Source organism: Oncorhynchus kisutch, linkage group LG24, assembly GCF_002021735.2.
Source record: "Oncorhynchus kisutch isolate 150728-3 linkage group LG24, Okis_V2, whole genome shotgun sequence".
Taxonomy (NCBI): domain Eukaryota; kingdom Metazoa; phylum Chordata; class Actinopteri; order Salmoniformes; family Salmonidae; genus Oncorhynchus; species Oncorhynchus kisutch.
Genome location: NC_034197.2, coordinates 26,985,200 through 27,012,477, shown reverse-complemented (window position 1 = coordinate 27,012,477; position 27,278 = coordinate 26,985,200). Strand labels below are relative to the sequence as shown.

Sequence of the window (27,278 nt, the reverse complement as noted above, 5' to 3'; positions counted from 1 at the left end):
ATTTGGTCCTCTAGGACTGGGATTGCAGCCATATTGACTCTCTTCCTCCCCCTCCCTCCTTCCTTCCCTACAGGTAGACTGGCTCCAGGGCAGAACCACTGCAGTGGGGTAAGGGCCTAGGCTCTAGCCACAGGATACACAGCCCTAACGGTCAGCTACACCCACGGCGATGTCTACCTCAGTGCCAAGATCACCATCGCTGCCTACCCACCACTTAAAGTGAGTCTATGCCCCCCAACCTGTACCTGAGAGCATGGCCTATTCACACACATGGATTTCATATTGGTTTACTTAAATCTTTTCCCCTCTCGAAGACACTTCAAAGAAACTTAAAGTTAAAGGGCGTATCCATTCCCAGATATAAACAAATCATGAAACTCCTGTCAATTTGGTGAAAGCCTATGTTCTGTCAGTGGGTAAAATAAAACATTTCCCCATGATTTAACTTCTAAGTGGTCCATCTGTGAAAATCTGGACACCGTGTAGGAACGCGTCATCGCTGGGGGGGGGGGGGGGGGGGATAGGAGGAGATAGGAATCTCATTGGGCAAAGAATGGAGAAACTTCCCACCCAACTGACTGTCGACCCATCACATTCATGTTGTCATTCTTCGTCACACGGTTGCTAAGATAATCTTCACGCAATCCCTTCTCAAAGTCAGGGTATGAGTTGAGAAACCTGATTATTTTCCTCGAAAGTACCTAATGTCACGATTCCAAGGCTATACAATATTACAGAGAACAAGTTAATTATCTCACATCTTGGAAAATATTTGCAATGTTGTACAACTTGTTCCCAGAATTCATGCTATTGTTCGGTTTTTGAGTTAGTGTCTGACTCGTTGAAGGAGAGCTCTCCTTGTCCAAGAATCACCCAGAATGCACTGTGTGGCCCATTCATGACTCATGGGTAACATACATTTCCCATCTCCTCAAAAGTATCTCTGTCGGAAAGCAGCATTACTGTGCTCTTGCACTGGGCAGAGACGCTGTTTATAGCTCAGTAAACAGAGATAAACTGCAAGTTGAACTCTGAGTAAGACTCTTAAATTGATAGTGCAGTTTTAGACGATTTTTACAGCTAAGCTAGCTACTTCACATGCTTATATTGACTTTGGTATTATTGTGTGTAGCCATCTTTTTCTAGCTAGCTAGCAGCCAGCCCAGAGAGAGAGTATTGTATTGTGGGTTATGTAGTAGACTTGAGCTGCACCAGATTTCCCAAAAACGATTTTCACGTTTCTACTTGCATTGCTATAATGATAAAATATGCATCATACGGAGGAAGATTTCTGTGTTTCCTACTTTTGTATTGATAAAACATGTTTAACCACTGCACCTACACACCCTGATGAGTGGTCATTTACCTGTGCTCTGTGTTGTGAATGATCCTGTCTAAAGTCTGCCCAATGATCTCCAGTCACTCCCCTCGCCAACTCTCCCCGGAGCAGCAATTAGCCTTTCTCTTAATCAGCAAGATTGGGACACACACACACACACACACACACACACACACACAAACACACATCTTTTCACACTTACACACTTTCACAATAAAACACACACACTTTCTTTCTCTCTCTGCAATCAGTACAGAAGAGCAAGGATGAGCTTGTGTTAAATAACCTATTTCTGGGTTTCCTCTGTTCTGTGCATTTGTAATTATGCCCTCATGTACTGGATACACCCATTTAGTTCTTCCTGCTGCTTTGTCTCAAGTATTGCACTGTAATGGAATTGATGTCAACTCTGCCATAGAATAGACCATTTATGTCAAGCTAAGAGTCATTATGGAGAGCGCCATCTCCATTCCCATGCATGCTCTATTCCATGGCCATGGGTTTTCATCCCATTAACCTGTGTGCATGCTAAGACAGAGCTCAGGACACTAACAGGAAGTTGTTTTATTTTGGGATGTAAAGAAAAACTAGTTGGGCAGACTTGTCCTTACTCTTACTCCGAGAACTACGGCTCGGCTCTGGCAGTTCACGCTCCCCTCATAAATATTGTAGCATTTACCGACCTTTCACCATGTTGTCTGTCTACCTCCTTGACCCAGTTTGGCTGTCTGACTTTAACACATTCATCCAGTCTCCCCAGGGAGGGTTGAAAAACCTCCTGGAGTTGAATCATTTAGGATTGGCAGTGACCTCAGGGCTTTATCTGAAAGACATCTAACAAATGTGGAGGCAGACCAGCAATAAATGTGTTTCATGAAATATAATTTGAATCTACAAAATATACCACTTCTCCATTCACTAACTTGTGCTTTACCTGTTGTCATGTCCAGGCTGTGAAGCCTGCCTCTGTTGCCTTGGTGACCATAGGCTCCTCTAAGGTCATGCTGTTTGAGGGCGGTCCCAAGCCATGGATTCTAGAGCCCTCCAAGTTCTTCCAGAACCTGAAGGCTGAGGATGACAACGGTGTTAGGCTGGCTCTGACCGGGTCCACCTACCGTAGCTACGTCCGGAACTGGGTCAGAGCCATCTGTCGAGCCATAGGAGAACAGGTGAGGGAATGGGCTTTTCCTTGTTCGGTACCTACTTGTTCAGTACCCTGGGATTTAAACAGACTTTCTAGCTCTTTAAGATGCACTGTAGATGAAATTGTGACAAACAAGTAATATGTGTGTTATGAACAGGTAATAAACGTGTTATAACCATCTTTCTAGGTATTGGCAGTAACCGTGGGGAACCAGCCCAGTCTGACCAATCCCTATCCTGCGGTTTGTGTGCGCCCCTCCCTCTCACCTCACCTTGGTGCCAGTGTACACCAGTCCCCAGCTGGACCTCACCTGCCCTCTGCTGAAACAGAAAAAACAACTGGTGAGGAAAAGAGAGTGAAGCAGGCAGTGTTGACACAGCACACATACAAACACATTTGCCATAGGAGCTAGCGAGACAAAAAAAAACTAAAGACCCAAGGTCATGTCAAGTTTGTCCTTAATTTCTCATGAGGGGATAAATAAAGTGTATTAAATTGAATGTCTGCCTCACTGACTGTACATTTTACACAGTGATTCTATGTTTACTGTAACACAGAAAGAGAACTACATTGGAACATTATTTGTTGCAGGTGCCTGTCTCAAACTACCGCAACCCTGTGCTTGACCTGGCTGCATTTGACCAGCAAGGCAGGAAGTTTGACAACTTCAGCTCTCTGAGTATCATCTGGGAGTCGACCAAGGTGCTCCCTGGCCAGCCTGGAGCCCACCATGCCTATGGATCTGGAACTACTAGAGGACAGCAACAAACAGAAGAGACGGTGGTACGGCTTTGATCATGCTCATGATGGTATCCTTGTTTTCTTTTGTCGTTATTCTTTCATCTAAAATACCAGGTTTTTGCAGGCTATTTTAATAGCTTTGGCCAACAGAAATGTAATCTTGTCTGTCAGGTCATCAGGCGGTCCTTGTCCACCACCAGTCTGAGATTGCTGCTATAACAGTAACAGTAACAGCCACCTTGAGGCTGCTAAGGTTCTCAGTCCGGTAAGACAGAAACACAACCTATAGCAGAGAAACAACACCTTTTTATCTTATGTGGTTAGACAAGCAACTCATTTGTTCATTTTTAGTCTTTTTCACATCCTCCTGTGACTGGCTATCTGAGATATCTACTGCAGCCCTCATCCTCCACATGCAACACCCATTCTGCCAGTCACATTCTGTTAAAGGTCCCCAAAGCGCACACATCCCTGGGTCGCTCCTCTTCAGTTCGCTGCAGCTAGCGACTGGAACGAGCTGCAACAAACACTCAAACTGGACAATTTTATGTCCATCTCTTCATTCAGAGACTCAATCATGGACACTCTTACTGACATTTGTGGCTGCTTTTTGTGATGTATTGTTGTCCCTACCTTCTTGCTCTTTGTGCTGTTGACTTGCCCAATAATGTTTGTACCATGTTGTGCTACCATGCTATGTTGTCATGTCTTGCTGCCATGCTATGTTGTCTTAGGTCTCTCTTTATGTAGGGTTGTGGTGTCTCTCTTGTCGTGATGTGTGTTTTGTCCTACATTTAAACATTTTTTTTATCCCAGCCTCCGCAGCAGACCTTTTTGTTTGCCGTCATTGTAAATAAGAATTTGTTCTTAATTGACTTGCCTAGTTAAATAAAGGTTCAAATAAATTAAAGGAAGAATGCCATTGGCTGAATAAGTCTCTGTGACCACAGAAAATAAACCTTTTAATCAGTTTAGAGGGTGCGATTACTACACAAGACACAATAGGCAAAAGCCAGATCTTCAAACTGTACAAATATTATATATAATATTAATTTAGCCGTTTACACTAACACTATGATTTCACTTCACTTTCACAACAGAACTCAACTTTGTAAGAACACCGTCATGTAGGGTAATCTCATCTTGTTACTCTGTTGGCATGACATTTACACCTGTAACCATGGCACCCGTCCTGTTTTATCTCCCTCTTTCTGTCAGTTTGACCCTCTGACCCCTGTCTCAGCCACTCTGGAGCTCCTATTGGTGGAGGACTTGACAGTCAGTCCTGAAGCCGTCACCATATACAACCACCCTAACGTGCGGGTAAGAACTGGGGCCTGTGTGAAATGTTCAGAAGAAATAGATAGAAATGTAAGTTATAGAGCTGACAGAACAATGTGACCCATCCCATCCGTCACTGTCAAAAGTGATATCTGCTCCATGTATCCCATTTCTATGGGCCTCCACTCTTCCCTCACTGGCCACTACTATCTTAATCCTGTCTGACTTTTGACCCGTCTCACGCTCCGTAATCCTCTTACTGAGGTCACTACCTGCCATGTAAACCCCTCATTCAGTCTCCCTCCGTATTACTGACGGCTCACAGATACCATCTAGCTGATAGCACTGGATTATGATGCCTTGAAATATTACACACAGCGGCCCTTCATCACAAGGTTTTATCAGCATGGATTATCTCACTATTATTACTTTACTTGTGGCCTATGATGTGAAAAGCATGTGAACCACAATGTATTGATGTTACACTTCGTGGGCTACAGTACATTTCAGCTGATACTGTGATGGGCCTTGGGCATCTTGTCCATTGTGGTATCACATTTTCATCTATGGCTTCTCCTGCTGTGTCCTCCAGGCTGACCTGGCCCTGTGGGAGGGATCTGGGTATTTCTTTGTCAACGCCAGTATTGGAGGATTAGCATACGTGGTGCACCAAGAGGGCCAGGGATCTGCTGAGGTGAGGAGAAACATGGAACGCTCAGAATGACAATGCTGCTGAACATATCACTCTGTTTTTGAATGTACTTCTATAGGATCAGCATACCATGGTTACATATTTGTCTGATGTGATGTTGTATAACTGCCTTCCTAGGTCTTACACCTCTTTTGGTCCCTTAACATTTTACTTTCTAATGCTATTGTAAATGACGTGATACTCTGAATGAATGAAGCATTGATGAAAGCACCAGGACATCCTTGTGCCTTTTTTTTTGTTTTAACACAAAGACAAGTTCAGTGAAAACATGTCATATAAAACATTTAATCACTGTGGTCTCTCCAGGTGCTTCCAGTCCAGCCGGGGACGGTGCAGGTGATGGTTCATGACCTCTGCCTGGCCTTCCCAGCCCCTGCTACGCCTACGGTCCACATCTCAGACATCCTGGAGGTTTATGTCCGAGTGGTTGACAAGGTCATTGGCCAGCCTCAATACTTTATCCTGCAGGGCAGACACCCGGCTTGACTGTAATCCCTGTTATCTCTCTCACATTTCTCTGGTATGACTAGCCCTTATAAATAAATGGTGTCATGCTGAAATTCCAAAGGTTGTGTATCACTGGTTTGCCATGGAACAGGACAGCCTTGTTTTCTGTGAAGTGTGTATTCAGGAAATAGCATTAAGATGCTGTGAATGTTGGTTGATCCTTTCATGCCAATTAAACTAATTTGAATGAGTGTAGCTGCTTATATACTTTTGTTTTATGTAAGTTACTAATTAAATTAGATCCCCCCCCAAATAGTGCTTTTCCTAGTAACACAACATTGACTTGTTTCTTGCAGGTGGAGATTGGTTAATCTGTGAGAGCCCATGTCAGGGTTTTGGATGACAACAAGAAGCCCTTCCTGTCCAAATATTTCCACTTTATGAATTTGAAACTCAGTGTAACTTCTGCCATCGTCTCTCTGCAATAAGTTATGGTTACATGATTGAATCATATACAGTGCCTTGCGAAAGTATTCGGCCCCCTTGAACTTTGCGACCTTTTGCCACATTTCAGGCTTCAAACATAAAGATATAAAACTGTATTTTTTTGTGAAGAATCAACAACAAGTGGGACACAATCATGAAGTGGAACGACATTTATTGGATATTTCAAACTTTTTTAACAAATCAAAAACTGAAAAATTGGGCGTGCAAAATTATTCAGCCCCCTTAAGTTAATACTTTGTAGCGCCACCTTCTGCTGCGATTACAGCTGTAAGTCGCTTGGGGTATGTCTCTATCAGTTTTGCACATCGAGAGACTGAAATTTTTTCCCATTCCTCCTTGCAAAACAGCTCAAGCTCAGTGAGGTTGGATGGAGAGCATTTGTGAACAGCAGTTTTCAGTTCTTTCCACAGATTCTCGATTGGATTCAGGTCTGGACTTTGACTTGGCCATTCTAACACCTGGATATGTTTATTTTTGAACCATTCCATTGTAGATTTTGCTTTATGTTTTGGATCATTGTCTTGTTGGAAGACAAATCTCCGTCCCAGTCTCAGGTCTTTTGCAGACTCCATCAGGTTTTCTTCCAGAATGGTCCTGTATTTGGCTCCGTCCATCTTCCCATCAATTTTAACCATCTTCCCTGTCCCTGCTGAAGAAAAGCAGGCCCAAACCATGATGCTGCCACCACCATGTTTGACAGTGAGGATGGTGTGTTCAGGGTGATGAGCTGTGTTGCTTTTACACCAAACATAACCTTTTGCATTGTTGCCAAAAAGTTCAATTTTGGTTTCATCTGACCAGAGCACCTTCTTCCACATGTTTGGTGTGTCTCCCAGGTGGCTTGTGGCAAACTTTAAACGACACTTTTTATGGATATCTTTAAGAAATGGCTTTCTTCTTGCCACTCTTCCATAAAGGCCAGATTTGTGCAATATACGACTGATTGTTGTACTCCCACCTCAGCTGTAGATCTCTGCAGTTCATCCAGAGTGATCATGGGCCTCTTGGCTGCATCTCTGATCAGTCTTCTCAAATCAAATCTAATTTATTTGTCACATACACATGGTTAGCAGATGTTAATGCGAGTGTAGCGAAATGCTTGTGCTTCTAGCTCCGACAATGCAGTAATAACGAACAAGTAATCTAACTAACAATTCCAAAAAAAACTGTCTTATACACAGTGTAAGGGGAAATCTGCTTGTATGAGCTGAAAGTTTAGAGGGACGGCCAGGTCTTGGTAGATTTGCAGTGGTCTGATACTCCTTCCATTTCAATATTATCGCTTGCACAGTGCTCCTTGGGATGTTTAAAGCTTGGGAAATATTTTTGTATCCAAATACGGCTTTAAACTTCTTCACAACAGTATCTCGGACCTGCCTGGTGTGTTCCTTGTTCTTCATGATGCTCTCTGCGCTTTTAACGGACCTCTGAGACTATCACAGTGCAGGTGCATTTATACGGAGACTTGATTACACACAGGTGGATTGTATTTATCATCATTAGTCATTTAGGTCAACATTGGATCATTTAGAGATCCTCACTGAACTTCTGGAGAGAGTTTGCTGCACTGAAAGTAAAGGGGCTGAATAATTTTGCACGCCCAATTTTTCCGTTTTTGATTTGAAAAGTTTGAAATATCCAATAAATGTCGTTCCACTTCATGATTGTGTCCCACTTGTTGTTGATTCTTCACAAAAAAATACAGTTTTATATCTTTGTTTGAAGCCTGAAATGTGGCAAAAGGTCGCAAAGTTCAAGGGGGCCGAATACTTTCGCAAGGCACTGTAAGTATAAAGTTATATTCTCTTCTTAGAGCAAATAAACACACACCGTCACATTGCCTCTGTCTGTGCAACTGGTCATGGAAAAACAGATTTAGAATTACTCCTGCCCGCACTGCGGCACGTATATTATGCCTGCATTTCAGTGAAGTTGACATCGAGTTCACCATTCATGTTGTGTTTACCCCAGAGCATTGTCAGATCTCTCAGAGAAGGACCCCGCTATATTCTTGGTCAAAGGCTTAGCTATTGGACAGACCAGTGTTTCTGCTATGCTAGTAGACAGAACTGAAAGGAAGATTGTATCTGCTCCTCAGAAAATAGAGGTAGGAGGGTTTCATAAGAACATAACTCAACATTGTTGTCCAATCATGTGGATGACGTCGTTGACAGTCATTTGTTTTGGTCTTTCCACTATTCAAACTGATCCCCAGGAAAATTACTGATAACCGGAGCAATGATCCAGGTAAATTGGATTCTACAGTTATATGGACTAATGTGATAAAACCCTGGCCTCTGCAAAACCCTTATCATGTCTGGATCATTTCCAGTTGTGAAGATGATTTGAATCTCTATATGCTTTCAAATAGGTCTTTCCAGCTTACCTGTTGGAACAAATGCTAATTTGTCTTCCTGTCATTTGTGAAGCTCTCCAAATGCCAGTTAATTGCTGAACATTAAGTCATTGTAAATATACACTGAGTATACAAAACATTAGGAACTGCTCTTTCCATTAGACTGACCTAGTGAATCCAGGTGAAAGCTATGATCTCTTATTGATTCACTGGTTAAATCCACAGTGTAGATGAAGGGGACGAGACAGGTTAAAGAAGGATTTTTAAGCCTTCAGACAATTGAGTTGTGGATAGGTGTCATTCAGGGTGAATGGGCAAGACAAAATATTTAAGTGCCTTTGAACAGGGTATTGTGGTAGATGCTAGGTTTGTGTCAAGAACTGTAACTCTGCTGGGTTTTTCATGCTCAACAGTTTCCCATGTGTATAAAGAATGGCCAACTACCCAAAGGACATCCAATAAGCTTGACACAACTGTGGGAAGCATTGGAGTCAACATGGGCCAGCATCCCTGTGGAATGCTTTCAGCACCTTGTAGAGTCCATACCCCGACGAATTGAGGCAAAACTCAATATTAGGAAGGTGTTCCTAATGTTTGGTATACTCAAACCCTGTGAGTGACATGTTGATTTAATCTCCAATTCTCCAGTGTTGATTATTCTAACAGACCATGGAGGATTTGATTGACTTGAGCAATTTAAAGACCTCACATTGACTAGAGTTAATGAACACGCTGTCTGTATTCAAGGCCAGTCATGTGAAACGGATAGTCTGCATATTTATGGCACACACACAGCCACACACACCACCTCATCTCTCCATGTTGTAGATCACATCCGAGGGTGGCCCCCAGCCCCAGTCCAACATCCTCTTCTCCATGGCCAATGAGGAGATTGCGTCTGTTAACGGCATAGGTCACGTCAGGGGCGTCGCTATTGGCAACGTCACCGTGACAGGACTGGTTCAAGCTGTCGACGCCGAGACTGGGAAACTTGGTGTCTCTCATGTAAAATACCTGTTCATCATCAGCTGAAACACAATGTATGTTTAATCCTGTTTTTCACGAATTGAAAGTGATGTAATTCTATGCTGGTGTTATCTATGAACAGGATTAAGTAGAGGTTGAAGTTGTGCAGTTGAGGGCCATTCGCATCCAAGCCCCTATCACCAGAATGAAGACTGGGACACAGGTAACGCATGATAAATTAACTGTAATCTTAAATTGTCTCTGACCGTGTCCACAGGACATTCTTCAATCCAAGAAAGATGCATGACATTGTGACTATTAAGACTTGTGACCTGCTCTGAGTTGACTCATCCTATCCCTTAACCCAGATGCCTGTATATGTCATAGGGCTCAGCAGCAGCCAGACCCCCTTCTCATTTGGGAATGCCCTGCCTGGCCTCACCTTCCATTGGACCACCACCAAGAGAGACATCCTTGAACTTCAATCGCGACACGCTGAGGTGGGAACCACCTTTTCATCTAGAGTTTTTCTCCTTGATGAGTGGCGAAGGGCCGCTGAAATTACATTTGGGGTCCACAAGCACCATCGTTTTCAACTGAATCCACAAGAAGCCATGAATGGTATAATGGGAAATTATTACAATTATACTGGTATGATTACAAATATGAGTCAGATAAGACGTCTTTGTTTTGAGCTCCTCTCATTCTTTTGTATCAGAGTGACTGACTTAGGACAAAATGTTGCTCCACCTTCACTAGAGAAACAACATCTGATATTTCTAACTCTATTTCTGCTTTCATTCACTGATAAAACCCCCGTCTCTGTTCAGGCCTCCGTCCAGCTCCAACCGGAGCATAACTTCGTGATGAGTGTGACAGGGAAGACTAAAGGAAGGACCGGCCTCAAGGTGGTCCTAAAGGTCACTGACACCAAGGCTGGACAACTAGAGGGATGAACTCCAGATCCAGGTACTATACTTATTCAGATACATATAATATGCCAGAGGAAGGCAGATACCAAGTCCGACATACTGCTGGTTTTCTTTTCTCCCTGGTACTTATTTGACTGATTTGGCCAGAGATCCCAATCTCGTGTTGGCCTAGGTCAGGGGATGAATTCAAGTCAGCAGTACTGCTAGCTAAGCAGTCCGGATTTAGGGTTCAGCCCAGGACACCGCATTGTGATGGATCACTCTGTGTGGCTGGATCACACCGTTTCAGAAATATATGACACGGCTCATATATTTCTGGTTTGGTTTATAGTGCTTGTTTATGGACCTCCGCTTGTCCTTGCGTTCCCTCCCACCTAAAAACAAACTGAAAGTGAACAACATGCTGAGAAGTCTGAATCATTGAAGTTTTCTGTGGTAGTTAACTTTGTAAAGTGATAAGGACAGATGAGTCGTGCATCCTGCTTCAAACTGCATTATACTATGTCGTGTCACAAAACCCCACACATCAAAGGATGGGTAAAAACCTCTACTCATTGCTCTTAACTCTTCCCTTTGATCAAGGTTTATGACAAGCTGCACATGCTTAACCCAGCGATGGAGGCTAAGGAGATACTGATGGCTCCCAACTCTGGGCTCAAACTCCAGACTAGCAGATAATGTTAGAGGGGCCTCCCAACATCCCTTTGTCTTAACCTAAGACACTTTGAACACAACATTTTCCATTGAACACTACACATGAACACTTAGATTCCATCTCAAATGACACCATATCCTCTACTCTTGACTATTAAAACAACCATTAGAGTTGTCTCCAGAAGATACAAGTCTACTAACGCTGGTGTCTTCTCCCATGGTGTGTGTAAACAGGGACGGTGTAGGTTCTCTGTACCTGGTACTGGATTGTCTCAACCAGGCTACCATCGTCCAAGTGGATGAGAAGGGCCTCCTGTCCTCTGGCTCTCTCACTGGCTCCTCCTCCCTGCTGGTGACCTCACAGGAGACCTTCGGTGTCAATCAAACACTGGTCCTCGCAGTGAAAGTGAGACCCAGTGGCCCCTTACTTCAATTCTATGAATCTTTGTTGTCCCTACGGCAAATAAACACAGTGCAAGGAATGAGAAATAACATAGTACACTACAATCCATGAATAGATCAATGGAAAAGGATACCTAGTCAGTTGTACAACTGAATGCATTCAACTGACATTCGTACATGTAACGTTTTTGTCTTTCACAATTTCTGGATTAAGTTTGCTTTATTTAGTTTAAAGAACTTCAAGTTCTATCCATATCATAAGTTTACCGTATCTCATAAACTCAGCAAAAAAAGAAATGTCCCTTTTTCAGGACCCTGTCTTTCAAAGATAATTTGTCAAAGGTTTAAACACTGTTTCCCATGCTTGTTCAATGAACCATAAACAATGAATGAACATGCACCTGTGGAACAGTCGTTCAAACACTAACAGTTTACAAACGGTAGGCAATTAAGGTCAAAGTTATGAAAACTTAGAACACTAAAGAGGCCTTTCTACTGACTCTGAAAAACACCAAAAGAAAGATGCCCAGGGTCCCTGCTCATCTGCGTGAACGTGCCTTAGGCATGCAGGACTGCAGATGTGTCCAAGGCAATAAATTGCAATGTCCGTACTGTGAGACACCTAAGATAGAGCTACAGGGAGACAGGCCGGACAGCTGATTGTCCTCGCAGTGGCAGACCACGTAGCAGCACCTGCACAGGGTTGGAACATCCGAACATCACACCTGCGGGACAGGTCCAGGATGGCAACAGCAACTGCCCGAGTTACACCAGGAATGCACAATCCCTCCACTAGTGCTCAGACTGTCAGCAATAGGCTGAGGGAGGTTGGACTGAGGGCTTGTAGGCCTGTTGTAAGGCAGGTCCTCACCAGGCATCACAATTCCCGACATTTAATCCTAGTTAAAAATCCCTGTTTTAGGTCAGTTAGGATCAACACTTCACTTTAAGAATGTGAAATGTCAGAAAGAGTGGAATGATTTATTTCATCACATTCCCAGTGGGTCAGAGGTTTACATGCTACTAAATACTAATTGAGTGTATTTCCTTTAAAAAAATTACTTGGGTCAAACGTTTTGGGTAGCCTTCCACAAGCTTCCCACAATAAGGAGAATTTTGACCTATTCCTCCTGACAGAACTGTAACTGAGTCAGGTTTGTAGGCCTCCTTGCTCGCACAAGCTTTTTCAGTTCTGCCCACACATTTTCTAGAGGATTGAGGTCAGGGCGTGTGATGGCCACTCCAATAGCTTGACTTGGTTGTCCTTAAGCCATTTTGGACATTTCTCCAAAAAGTATGATCCTTGTCCCCATGTGCAGTTGCAAACTTTAGTCTGGCTTTATGGCGATTTTGGAGCAGTGGCTTCTTCCTTGCTGAGCGGCCTTTCAGATTATGTGGATATAGATATGTTTGTACCCGTTTCCTCCAGCATCTTCACAAGGTTCTTTGCTGTTGTTCTGGGATTGATTTGCACTTGTCGCACCAAAGTACGTTCATCTCTAGGAGATGGAATGTGTCAACTTCCTGAGCAGTATGACAGCTGCGTTGTCCCATGGTGTTTATACATGTTACGCATGTCTCTTGGAGGGAACGCAACACCCTGCTACACTCAACTCCCCGTGGAGTGAACGAGGTATGGGATTGTAGGTGCGAGTAAGAATGACAGAAAATATTACCGTTTACTGGGAATTTATTTCCTTAACACGGTGAAAAGGGGCTGGATGGAACCAAAGAAAGGAAAAGTTAGTCCTTCTACCTTATCTCCCTACCTACTACTTACCTAATCTTAACGTCACCTGGCGCGCTAACCAAACTACACGGAGTGGTCCGCTCAAGTCTTACCTAGTGTGCATAGACAGAGTACATACTACGGGTATAAGTATGCCCGCAGGCCTCTTGCCTAAGCACTCCCAAGGTGCCTTACAGGAACAGAATAATTACTAAAGTAAAGTGAACAATTTCAGTCATCAAAAACGCAGTCCTTTTGACAAACATACCTCAGCAGGACTGGCTACAAAATACTTTACAAAACCTGTCTCTGAGCAACAACCAACACAGGACATCAAAGAAGCTCTCCCTCAAAGGAACACAGGCTTTTATCTAGCTGGAGAAGGAGTTTGTAATTGCAGACAGCTGTATCTGATGAGAGGGCGGGGTCAGCTCAAATTGTTGATGGGGCCGACCAATCAGTTGTTTGGGGGATCCAGGAAGCCATCCTGAAATGTATACATACAAACCCACAACACAGAAACTGTGGAACGTAACAGTACAGATGAACATGGTACCTTCAGGCGTTTGGAAATTGCTCCCAAGGATGAACCAGACTTGTGGAGGTCTACCATTTTTTTCTTGGCTGATTTCTTTGGATTTTACCATAATGTCAATAAAAGAGGCACTGAGTTTGAAGGTAGTCCTTGAAATACATCCACAGGTACACCTCCAATTGACTCAAATGTTGTCAATTAGCCTATCAGAAGCTTAGTGTATGTAAACTTCTGACCCACTGGAGTTGTGATACAGTGAAATAATCTGTCTGTAAGCAACTGTTGGAAAAATGACTTGTGTCATGCACAAAGTAGATGTCCTAACTGACTTGCAAAAAATATAGTTTTTTAACAAGAAATTTGTGGGGTGGTTGAAAAATGAGTTTTAATGACTCCAACATAAGTGTATGTTAACTTCTGACTTCAACTGTATATTCAAAAATGTGCATATAGTTTTTATGCAGATTTTCCCATGAGAGATGTTTCCATCAAATTGACTGGTTCAAATGGCATTTTATTGGTCACATACACATGGTTAGCAGATGTTATTGCAAGTGTCGCAATATGTTGCAGATAAAAGGCTGAGTATGATGATGTAGTGTACAGAAAAATACCTTTTGCGGTTAAATTCCCATGTACCGAATAAAACAAGTTAAAATATTGCGTTATATAGCAAGTGTGCGCTCTAACCAACACCGCTATCTGTGCACTGTTGGCTAGAGTGCACATATAGCCTACATGATAAGATTATTAATATGGACAAACTGCAGCCAAGCATCGATTATCATGTCACCAGAATAAGACCATCGATATTTATTGGAAAGGAGCATCAAGCTCATCACCTTGCACTGTCACCACTCTGAAGTTTATAACTTATTTCGTCTGTAGCCTAATAAACTGCATGGTTTCCTGAGTCGTAGTGGGAGAGGACTACACTATACATGCCACTGTGTGACTCCAAATTTACTTCGATATAATGGTTATTCTATCATTATTTGCCCCCAAAAAGCGTTTCTACCGACATTTATCGCATAATTAATTTTACCAACTAAAAAATATCCCAACCATTTTTCTAGCGTGTTTTGTCGACATTTGGAAAGTTTGCCGAAAGGTTTGCTCCTTTCTGTGGTTTTCCAGGTGGTCCCAGTGTCGTACCTGTGTTTCAGCACCAGTCCAATTCTACACAGAGACAGCCTGTCTGCTATTCCTCTGGGCATGGTCCTTCCTTTCACTGTTCACCTCCATGCTAACACCGGAGAGGTCCTTCAATCACATCTCCCTGCTCTAGTTCACCACCAACCCGTAAGTTCACACTTGTTAGTTCTGGTTAATTATGGTTGCTTTCTGTCTATTTCCCTAAAGGTATTCATTTTCAGGTTACTAAGGACCTTACAATAATACTATTTTGTGCAGATTTGAAAGTCAAATGAATTGATCACTTTTGGGATAATAAAGTTAACTTGTACTTGAGATATGAAGGTACAGGATTCAGAATGTGTACTTATTGGGGAAGAAAATGCAAACAGGAAGGGGAAAAGCAGCAAGGCAGACAATTTAAGATGGGATGGTAGGGTTCGAGGGCTGTTACCTGTGTGGACCAAGGCTGTGGAGCCATCATTTTTTCATCATGAGCTGGAAAAGTAGTGCCAAAGCTGCTCTCGGAGTGATTTGTTGGCGCGAACTCTTCCATCTTTCCTCAAACTAATGTCTCTCCATTGCCTTTACCAGTGGAACAGAACATTTGAATTTAATACATAAATCTCTCAGAATGCATTTATTCAATCAGTTCTTGTAGCCCCTCAGCAAAGTAAACATTGTAAATAGTGACTCCCTGCCTAGTATTGATTTTCTGAATTACATTCTAATGCTCTGTATACCTTTTTATGATATTGACCCGTACAGGGCATTGAGATATGTAGAAGTGGAAACACTGGGATTCGTCTGTGTTTTGCTGTTTGAGTACAACAAAAAGAGTGTCTGTGTGATTGTGACTGCACGTTGCACAGCCACAGTCTGTTTATCTGAATGCTGCAACAGTACAACTACAGTAAACGAGTACACCATGGCACCCACAAGATTCTAAGCCTGGGGAGGGGGGAGATACTACTAAGCTATATGGAAGTGTTTTAAAGTCATACCAAGGATTATTTTGCTATTAGATTTAGAATTTTAAGACCCCTTGAAGTATCAAAAGAAGATATACAAAAATTATTTGATATCGTTTTGGGCCTTGCTGCTCTTAGCCAATAAAAATGCATTGAATAACAGATTCACTACATGGACAAACAGGTAGTCGTACCCCCCCCCCCCCCCCCCCCAACAAACAAACCCATAGAAGGTTGTTCTGAAGAGTCTGTCCTATATCTGAGAGGTAGAAGACAGATCAGGAAACATTTGATTTTTTTCTGCAAGTATTTAACCCCTTATTTTTGGCACTAAACAGTCTCCATATATTCAGACGAGTCTTGTGAGGCCTGTTGATGTCCTAGAGCAAAACAACTGATGTGTTTGTGAGAGTCTCTCCTTTCCATAGAGGGGTTATTTTAGTGTGTAGTCCAAACTGTTTGGATGCTACAGAAAGAAGTTGGCAGATTGGCTGCACCGACTTCAGACGAGTCCTAAGACACTTGGAGGTCATAGAGCATCTTTCCATAGAGGGGTTATAATAGTTTGTATGCCAAACAGTTGGGACGCTACAGACGATTTTGTGAGAAGTCACCTTTCACCACAGATGCAGAAGCATTACATAGGTGGATGAAGTCAATTGAGATGCAGATATCTTTAGCTTAAAGTGACAGATTTTTATGGGGTTGTTTTTGTGCTAATTAGATTTCCGCGGCGGCATGGACATCGACCATAGTTTTCTTTTTTTAAAGCCAGCACCTCTCTCCCAAGGTTCACAACATTAATTTAGCTGGCTGTTCCTTAGTAAGATGGAGCAGACAGACATGGCAGCTCTGCTTCTAGCTCCTAAGCAACTTTGAAGTATTTTGTTTTTTTGTGTGTTATTTCTTACATTATTAGCCCAGAACACTTTTTTTGTTATTACATACAACCGGAAGTAACTTTTGGATATCAGAGGAGCGGTAACTCACCAGCATTAGGACCAGGAATACTACTTTCCTGAATTGGATCCTTTGTTCACACACTCCCCAGGGAAATTGAACTTATCCCAGAGGCTGCTCCAAGACGCCGGCGGAGAAGAGGTATTTGGAGTGGACTTCTGGTCTGACTCAGGAGGCGTGCACACCATCCACCGCTTCAGAGTATATTACTCGCTATGTTCAATCTCAGGACAATAAAGTAGACGAGCTCAGGGCGAGGATCTCCTTCCAGAGAGACATTAGGGACAGTAACATACTCTGTTTCACAGAATCATGGCTCTCTCCAGATATACTGTCCCCATCCATACAGCCAGCTGGGTTCTCAGTACATTGCATACAAGAATAAAGAACTCTCCGGGAAGAAGAGCGGTGGTGTATGTTTCATGATTAAGTAAACATGGTGTGATTATGATAACGTACAGAAACTCAAGTCCTTTTGTTCACCCGACCTAGAATACCTTGCAATCAAATGCCGACCGTATTACCTCCCAAGAGTATTCTCTTTGGTTATAGTCACAGCCGTGGATATTCCCCCTCAAGCTGATACCACGATGGCCATCAAACAATTGCACTGGTCTATTCAATGCTGGTCTGACAAATTGGAATCCTTGCTTCAAGATTGTTTTGATCACACGGACTGGGATATGTTCTTGTATAATAACATTGATGTATACATGGACACGGTGACTGAGTTCATCAGGAAGTGTATAGGGGATGTTGTTCCCACTGTGACTATTAAAACCTACCCAGACCAGAAATTGGCGATCTGAAATGGTCCACCCACACAGAACGGTGTAGTGAACAAAGGCACAACAGCGCCTCTTCAACCTCAGGAGGCTGAATACATTTGGCTTGGCCTCTAAGACCCTCACAAACTTTAACAGATGCACAATTGAGAGAATCCTGTCGGGCTGTATCACCGCCTGGTACGGCAACTGCACCGTCCGCAACAACAGGACTCTCCAGAAGGTGGTGCGGTCTGCCCACCGCAAGCTGGGACCGAGAGACTGAAAAACAGCTTCTATCTCAAGGCCATCAGACTGTTAAATAGCCATCACTAGCTGGCTACCACCAAGTTACTCAACCCTGCACCTCAGAGGCTGCTGCCCTATATACATATACATGGAATTACTGGTCACTTTAATAATGTTTACCTACTGCTTTACTAATTTCATATTATTTACTGTATTCTATTCTACTGTATTTTAGTCAATGCCACTCTGACATTGCTCGCCCTAATATTAAAAATGTTCTTAATTCCATTGTTATACTTTTAGATTTGTGTATTGTTGTGAATTGTTAGATATTACTGCGCTATTGGAGCTAGGAACACAACCATTTCGCTACACCCGCAATAACATCTGCTAAATATGTGTAGATGTTGATCATAGTGGTGTAATGTGTGTGATGCCCCTCCCCTTATGTGGCGATTCTCCGCAGAGCGACATGACGCAGGCAGCATGGTAAGGATTCATTACTAGCCCAGCCTTCCTCTGATATTGAGCTCTCTCTCTCACACAAACACACAGTCTGTCTGTCTTTTCCAGGCAGCTCCCTCCTTCTGGCTACTACAGGCCTTTTGTGCATTTACATATGAATCTTTCCCAATTAGCAGGGAGTGAATGGCTGAGGCGGATCCGTATGGATTAGATGGATGCTATCTGGTTCAGTAGATAACTCAGTAATGACATTTTAAAGGAGAATGACTCTGAATGGAGATGTTAACAGATACCATGTTGCTGTACTGAACACTGAACACAGCTGTGCATATTCATAAATGCACAGCTGTTCACTTGCGTTGTGGGAATTGGCCTATAGGGATAGGGCTAAATTGAAATGTTTCTTACAAACAATATGAAAAGCATGGTAGGAATTAAAAGGGAACAGTTTGGAGATTATGGAAAAATGATTAGACAGTAGACAACCAAAGTGTGCACCAGTTCCTAAGTAATTTCAATGCACTTTTATGACTCAAAGAAGTCTAAGGTGCCTTTTTTGAGGTCCTATCTCTGCCATTGGGGAACTCCAGCCAGTGTACTTCTAGTTGGTTTTGTTTGGAATACAACCCCTGCTTCCCTGCCATCACAGTTTTTTTTTTATTACTCAATTTAAAAACAGCCCATTTATAAATCACAATCTGGGTCAGGTGGGCATCATTTGAAAGCCTATTCATGACTAGCTAAGTTATAAAATACAATCTTAGTGTTGGGCTTTTACAAGGCAATTCAGAGAAACAGATCGTCATTTTGGTGCACATAGCAGCCATGACTCCATTCAGGTGCGTGTTCCACTGCAAATTTAGTTCACAGTGGACAAATAGGCTCATTCTGTTCAGAACAACCCAGGGTGTGTCATCTTGTAACTGTACATCAAACATAGTGATCATAGGCGTTGACACATTTGGACTTGCGGGTGTTTGGCTTTTGAATGACATCAAAGTGTTTTATTTACTGTATTACAATCTTCCACGTCTCGTCTTTCAAAATACATCAAGTCCTCTTCATTTACAGCAACCCTCACTCAGACAACAACAAATGTGCAGAAGTTGCCCAACTAGCTTGAGGGATGGGAGCAACTTGTCGTGCTCGGTGGTCAAGTTCAGAACAGCTGTCAGTCAAAAACCCATACAGTGCTGTGAAGTGCAGAGCCTGAGCTCTGACGTCATGTATCGCATGATACTGTACAGTCATTGCGTTCCAATTTAGCCATTTATCAGTGTTCAAATCTGCCATTTTCCACCTGTATACTGGTACGAGTGTAAAGGGCCACATCACAGGATAGGTGAGGCAACCGGAATCACTTTTACCAGCCCTGTTCCTTTGTCATTGCATTGAGATGCACCCCAAGAGATGCCAGTGTTGTGCCTCCCTGCATGTGTTTGTGCCAGGTAGTGGTGGAGGGGGCCACCAGGACAGAGGTGGTGAGGGGGGACAAGGACAGCAGGGTGCTGCTCACCACCAGAGAGAATGGAAACAAGCTCATAGGCTCCTGGTCCTCGACCCAGACTGAGTCCATCGCCCTGCTGCACCCAGAGAGCTCCGTCAGCTGCCTTCTGAGCTTCACCAGTGACGCTGTCGAGTTCTCCGCACACGGCGTCTACCTCACAAACACCAGCCTTGATCCCAGTACCGGTAGGACCTGTTAGGCCTCAAGAATGATGTGGTGAATGTTGGCCAATATGTTCACTGTATGGTCTTTGCTCTAAGTTTCAGTTTACTTATGTATAATGGAAATGACCTCCACATCATTAACCGCCCATTAGATCCAATGAAAATGCATGCAGGGATTTACTAAACCCACAGTGGGCCAGCTGGTGTGTGTGTGTGTGGAGTGGCAAAGAGGGCAAGGAAGTAGTGTTTACGAGGGAATAATCAATACCAGTGAATTCATTTCATGAGAGTTACAGAAGGCCATAAACAGTGTAGGGATAAAATGGGCTCCTTTTCTCCAAACAACTGATAGTAGAGGACAAGCATACTCTTTAAAAAAGTAAGCATCCATGAACATTATAGTCTTGAAATGAGACTGTTGACGTCACTTGCTCTTTAGGCCCTTAGACTTGTGCACAAGACTGGTTGTAATTCTATATCTCCTCCTTCCAGGCTTCTACTCCTGCTCTCTGACATTGCAGCCTCTGAGTGACCAGCAGACCCGGTTGCTGAGCCTGTCCATGACCAGCCTGTTGGTGATGGCTGGGGTGAAGGGCAGTGCTTTCTCTGGGGAGCAGGTCTGTGCCAGGCTGCCTGAGACAGGCCTGTATTCTGACCAGACAGAGCTGCTGCTCAGAAACCTGCAGCCCAGCGGAGAGCTCACCGTCTACGGCCCCGCCGCAGCACTCGACAGCCTGAAGGTCTGGATGTCAATCAACTTTCATATAAAGTACCTTTGACATGGGTCTCATCACACTTTAGAGAAGGAGATAAAAATGGAGAAAGGAAATTAATGATGGACAATGAGGGATGTAAAACATTTGGCACTGGATGTTAATTCTCTATAACCCCGCTGATTCACCCACCATATCCTCCTGTCCGTTAGGTATCGTCCAGTTCTCTGTCCATCTCATTTCAGGAGAGAGAGGTGTCCCACAGCTTCCCCAGTTTCTTGAAGTACATGTGCCATGGACCCCCAGGCTGCAGCCTCAGTCTCCATAACCAGCTCATCCACTGGCCACACCCTCGTCATCCCAGTCACTCTCATCCACGTGGCTGACCCCAGCACCAACATGCAAGGTCATCTCTTGAGTGGAACAGGGCTGAATATATATTAATGGATTAATGCTGTGATGGTGCAGGGTAGCAAGATGCGGTGTAGAAGGGGAAAAGTATCTACACACTACACTTCCCAAACGTTTGAGACTTGGGAAACTTTTCTTTAAAATGTTTAGGTCCGTCATCTCATCTTAGAGCTGTATTATTACTGCATCAGTAGGAATGCAGGAGACTGCAGTGTGAACCCTGCATCTTCTGACCAGCCATCCATAAAGCCATTAGGTGTTAATTGGCTGGAGAAATGGAGCACTTTGGGATTTCTCTGCAGCTCCAACTAGCACCATACCATTGTGTAGTTGTTGTATCAAAACATTCAAAAGGGATTCTGCTTTACAAAGACCAAGTTCATAATGGCTAGAAGGGAGCATTGAGCAGTGTCAGGTCTTAGTCTCACCCACCCCTCTGTCCTCCTTCACTCTCCAGCTGCTGCTCCCGTGGTTACCATGGAGGGAGCCCATTTCCTGCAGCGCTTCATAGACCCCTACCAGATGATGTTCTTCACCATTTTCGCTCTACTGGCTGGCACGGCCATCATCATCAATGGTGAGTTGCCACTTCCTTCCAGGATTCCCCAGCCAGGTCGATTAGAAAGGCCTGCTCGCTGAAGTGTTTCAGGGAGCGTTTGACAGTGATGAGTGGGGGTCGTTTGACCGCTGACCCATTACGGATGCAGGCAATGAGGCAGTGATCGCTGAAAACAGCAGAGGTGTATTTAGAGGGCAAGTTGGTTAGGATGATATCTATGAGGGTGCCCGTGTTTACGGCTTTGGGGTGGTACCTGGTAGGTTCATTCATAATTTGTGTGAGATTGAGGGCATCAAGCTTAGATTGTAGGATGGCTGGGGTGTTAAGCATGTTCCAGTTTAGGTCGCCTAGCAGCACGAGCTCTGAAGATAGATGGGGGGCAATCAGTTCACATATGGTGTCCAGAGCACAGCTGGGGGCAGAGGGTGGTCTATAGCAGGCGGCAACGGTGAGAGACTTGTTTTTAGAGGTGGATTTTTAAAAGTAGAAGTTCAAATTGTTTGGGTACAGACCTGGATAGAACTCTGCAGGCTATCTTTGCAGTAGATTGCAACACTCTACCCTTCAGGTAGAAAAAGGTAATTTTTTACAATATGTCTTAAATTGTTTTTGTTTTACCAATGTACAAATACAATAAGGCATAATTTTAATTAACTAGGCAAGTCAGTTAGGAACACATTCTTTCAATGATGGCCTAGGAACAGTGGGTTAACTGCCTTGTTCAGGGGCAGAATGACAGATTTTTACCTTGTCAGCTCGGGGATTTGATCTTGCAGCCGTTCGGTTACTCGTCCAATGCTCTAACCACTAGCCTACCTGCCGCTCCTAACATGCATTCAAATAGAACCAGTGGGAAACCGAGCACACAAGGGGTACAACATAACTCATTCATTCATCAATTTCAGGAGTCTTTTTGCCAACTTTTTTCTCCTTATACATTCCAATGAATCAAAGTAATTAAACATTTATTTCTGAAAAGCAAAGCAAAGGCTGTATTTTTATGAATATAAAATTTACCCCAAATAAGTAGAACTTTCAATAGAAATGTAATATTCTTATTTTCCATTATTATACCGAAAGTTACATTATCTTTAGTAAAGTGGGATATGGGAAAGTTACATTATCTTTAGTAAAGTGGGATATGGGAAAGTTACATTATCTTTAGTAAAGTGGGATATGGGAAAGTTACATTATCTTTAGTAAAGTGGGATATGGGAAAGTTACATTATCTTTAGTAAAGTGGGATATGGGAAAGTTACATTATCTTTAGTAAAGTGGGATAAGGGAAGTTACATTATCTTTAGTAAAGTGGGATATGGGAAAGTTACATTATCTTTAGTAAAGTGGGATATGGGAAAGTTACATTATCTTTAGTAAAGTGGGATATGGGAAAGTTACATTATCTTTAGTAAAGTGGGATATGGGAAAGTTACATTATCTTTAGTAAAGTGGGATATGGGAAAGTTACATTATCTTTAGTAAAGTGGGATATGGGAAAGTTACATTATCTTTAGTAAAGTGGGATATGGGAAAGTTACATTATCTTTAGTAAAGTGGGATATGGGAAAGATTTTTTTCTAACCAGTGATACATGTCACTCCAGAATTTGTTTCTATAAGCACAAAGGAAAAACAAATGGTGGTTCAATTTCTGTGGCACAAAATAGTTATTGTGATCAAACTTGAATCTATGCCAAAGGAATTCTCCCAAAGAACATATTTTTATTTGACCTTTATTTAACCAGGTGGGCTAGTTGAGAACAAGTTCTCATTTACAACTGCGACCTGGCCAAGATAAAGCGAAGCAGTGCGACACAAACAACAACACAGAGTTACACATGGAATAAACAAACATACAGTCAATAACACAATAGAAAAAAAGAACGTCTATATACAGTGTGTCCAAATGGCATGAGGAGGTAGGCAATAAACAGGCCATAGTAGTGAAGTAATTACAATTTAGCAGACCTGGCTGCTCTTGACAGCACACAAACATCCTGTGGCGGACTGCAATAGCAGTGAATAGTCCCCGCGATACGCAACTGTTCAGGGAAGTCAGGAACCATTAAATATTTTGAAATGCAATTCCTTTGCTTTATGCTGTACAGGAAAAAACAAGTAATTAGTACCACATTTCTTAATGGGCTTAGTATAAATTTGAGATGGAATTTCTTCTGAATTGTATAGGAAATAACTTGTTAAAGAGATGACGGATTACTTTGTTTGGCAACTTATCCGCTTTTAAATAGTGTTTGCTTCAATTGACCATTTTCTAATAGGCAACACAATTTAATGGAGAGAGCTGCAGTACATTTACATTTGATTTTGTCTGTGTTTGGCAATCTTGTTTTGCTCATTTGGTTAATAGCTGCTTGGAGACATTGATTACAGCTGTTCATTGCTCTCATATACTCTCTGCTCCACTGAAAATACTTGAGTTTCAGTACTGTTCAACATTTTTTTTTGGCCAGCTGTGCTTCACTCACACCTCTGTTTCAGGTTTCACCTCAAACTCCTTCGTCCACAAGATGACCTCCCCGGACCCAATGAGCAGCCACAACTCTTCTCCCCAGACTATTATTCCCGGTAGATATCCCATTAGTACCCACGCCAGCCTCTGACATCATCTCTGGCTTTAACTCTACATGGGATTGGGAAGTGGTGCTTTTGTCACTCAGGAGAATGTCAGAGGATCTTACTGTTTAGTTCTGTCAGATGTATGGTGTGCAAAAGTATGTGTGGTTTGTTTAAATAGGGGCAAAGTCAAATTTTCACTTAGTCATGTGACTGACAATTCTTCTTAAATGCAAGTAGGGATTTTCCAGAGTGAGTAGGGCTGTGTGTGTCCGTCCTCCTCTCAGACGTGACCCCGAAACCGGGAAAGTGGTCGCTATATTTGTTAAAGGTGAACGGAGGAGTTTGCTCCTCTTTGTTACGCAACTCCTCTATAAAATGTCTGGCACAACAGGCAAAATGTATTTTTAACACATATTTAGGGATTCCTCTCCTGTAAATGGAGTCTCATTTCATACAAGCCCATTTTTTGTTTCCTCCCCTCGATTACCTCTGACCTGTTTAAAAAGGAGGCGAGGAGAGGACACAGCCAGACTGTGTGTGCGAAGCATGGTACATTATACATGGTCTGATTTTTTTTTTTAAATCAGACTAATACTTCATTTTGAGAGGCTGCAAAGGTGAACTGATTTATACTGCCATTTCGCTTTGCACATGTAGTTTTGCTTTTTAAATACAGTGTGTATTTCTGCCGTGAAGATTTGTATTGTTAATCAACGATATGTTTTTTAACTCAGGAATTTGACAAACTACACTCCTGGATGGCCTAGTTGTCAGCTACTGTTAACACGAAGATGTCTATTTCAATCAAGGGTATGTCTAAATATTGATTTTGTGGAGTATGACCACTGAATCCATTTTTTGTTAAGAGAGTGCGCTATCTACAGTGTACCTATGATGAAAATTACAGGCCTCATCTTTTTAAGTGGGAGAACTTGCACAATTGGTGGCTGACTAAATCGTTTTTTTGCCCCACTGTATGTGTATATATGTGTGTGTGTGTTCAAAATCAGGATATGGTCAGCCAGAGCATTCACGTTGATGCCGTTCTTGCGAACCATCTTTCAGTTTTTCACTATACAATCCTTTCAGTACCTCAGCAACCAAAGTTAACTGGCAATGTTATTGTAAATGACCTGTGTATCAAGAGGTATGTTTGTATGCGCTGAAGGACTTGACGCTTCAAGCTCTGACTGCACTTCATTGTTTGGCAGAATAATCACTATTATATTTAGAGAAAAAAAGATGTGGATCTTTTAAGGAGATTTATGTTGAATGCTTTCGGTTTTAATGTGCAGACAGAGTATAATATTCCCCTGCTTGATGGTTCCAACATTCCTTTGTGTTTTGGAATTTGAAGCATCCTGTCTTACTCTTATCTCCGTTGCACTGGCAGCCTATAAATACCAGAATTACCATCCGCCTTGAGTGATTGTGAGATCAAATATCATTGCTGAATAATATAAAGTTTACTTTTCGAATGTCTCGGATTCTGTTGCAAAACATTTAGCAACAAACCGTTTACACCAGACACTTGAGTTTTGTTCTTAAACGGAAGTTGTAGTTCAGTTGTCTCTTTTCAAAGAAAATAAGAGGCTGGAAGGAACCCCATGGACTTCATTCCACTTTAGAGCACGAAATAATTGATCGTTTATAGATGTGCAGCATGTGCCAAACTATTTGTAGACAATTCAGATTGGAATGGCAATGTGTGGAAACAATACAATTACAATGAACTACAACTTCTGTTTAAGAACCCAACTGCTTTTACGTCATGTTGAAGAGAGTTTGGAATAAACGGTTGGGTGCAAAACATTTTGTAACACCATTGGCATAATGAATACACCCCTGTAGTTATGGCTTGTCTCTCTTGATTGGAATTAATTTCACCCCGCTGGGAGAACAGAACATGTGTACATTGGAATGGAAGGGGGTGTCTAGCTAGAATCACATCGATTGGAACAGAGGCTGTATGCTTAAGGCATTCAACAATTGCAGCACATTCCATAAGCCCATTCCTCTGTGGTGGTGTTTGGGAATGAATAAATACCATATCCCTTCTGATACACAAGATTGTTTCCCCATTAATTTCCTTCCTATGTTTGCGCTGTAGGAGCAGGTCCTATGTGCATCACAGCTAACTGCTTTCCCATCTGTCCCTAAGCCGAGTGATACTTTCACACACCACGCTCCCTCCGCCGCTCCGCCACAGACAGGGGATTAGGGGAGTGTCATCCTCTCAGGGTCTCTGGAGACATGTTAAAGGTCTGGGACTGCTGATTAAACACCTCTTGTCCTCCCGCTTGCCTGCGTCAGTGGTGTGGCCTGGGCTAGTGAGGCTCAGTCAGTCGCACACAGCTCATCTGTATGCCTGCTCTGGCACAGTGGATGCCAATAACTGCTTGGCATCCATAAGTGAGTGTAGAGAAGTGCATGATGGGGTGCTGGATGCTGTGATACAAATTGGCCAACTGTGGGGCCCATTAATGACTCCTCCAATCTGGGAGACGCTAATGTTTATAGTTTTGTTTAATGTTGTGTTAGTGTATGTAAGTTGTTTTGTCTGAAACGTTGTTCCCCCTGCTGCTATTGGACCAGGTCTCTCTTGGAAAAGATGTTATCTCAATGAGGAAAAACCTGTTATAAATAAAGGTTAATAAATAAATCACTTTTGTTGAGCACTTGAATGTCAATCTTTTTCTGCAATCTGTTTTAGCTGTAAAGTACACAAAAACATGAGATATGTAAACACATGCATATACTTGCTCCAGTGACTGGGATGTGCATTACAGGTCTTTGATATTTGGCAATGTATTTCACACGCTAGTAAAGAGACGCTCTAAAGACTGAGCAAGCGCTTAAACGTTGTGTGGCTGTTTGATTAGAGAGCCAGCTGCTTAGCTCAGGCCTAGGCCAACAGCGGTTCAAGGGGCACATTTTAGAGCCAGGACTAGGCCTGCTTACAAAGAGAGAAAGAGATGAGAGGCCTAGTGTTGTGTGAAGACAGAAATCTCATTGATGGGTTATCCATAGCAACGGAAGATTCTATAATGAGAAAATGGT

The 27,278-nt window shown here is 42.7% G+C and overlaps 1 pseudogene; it reads left to right on the top strand.

Annotated features, from left to right (window-relative positions):
- The window catches only part of LOC109869767 (nuclear pore membrane glycoprotein 210-like), a 49,741-nt pseudogene extending 22,848 nt beyond the window's left edge, over positions 1 to 26,893 (top strand).
- Positions 26,894 to 27,278: the final 385 nt, after the last annotated feature.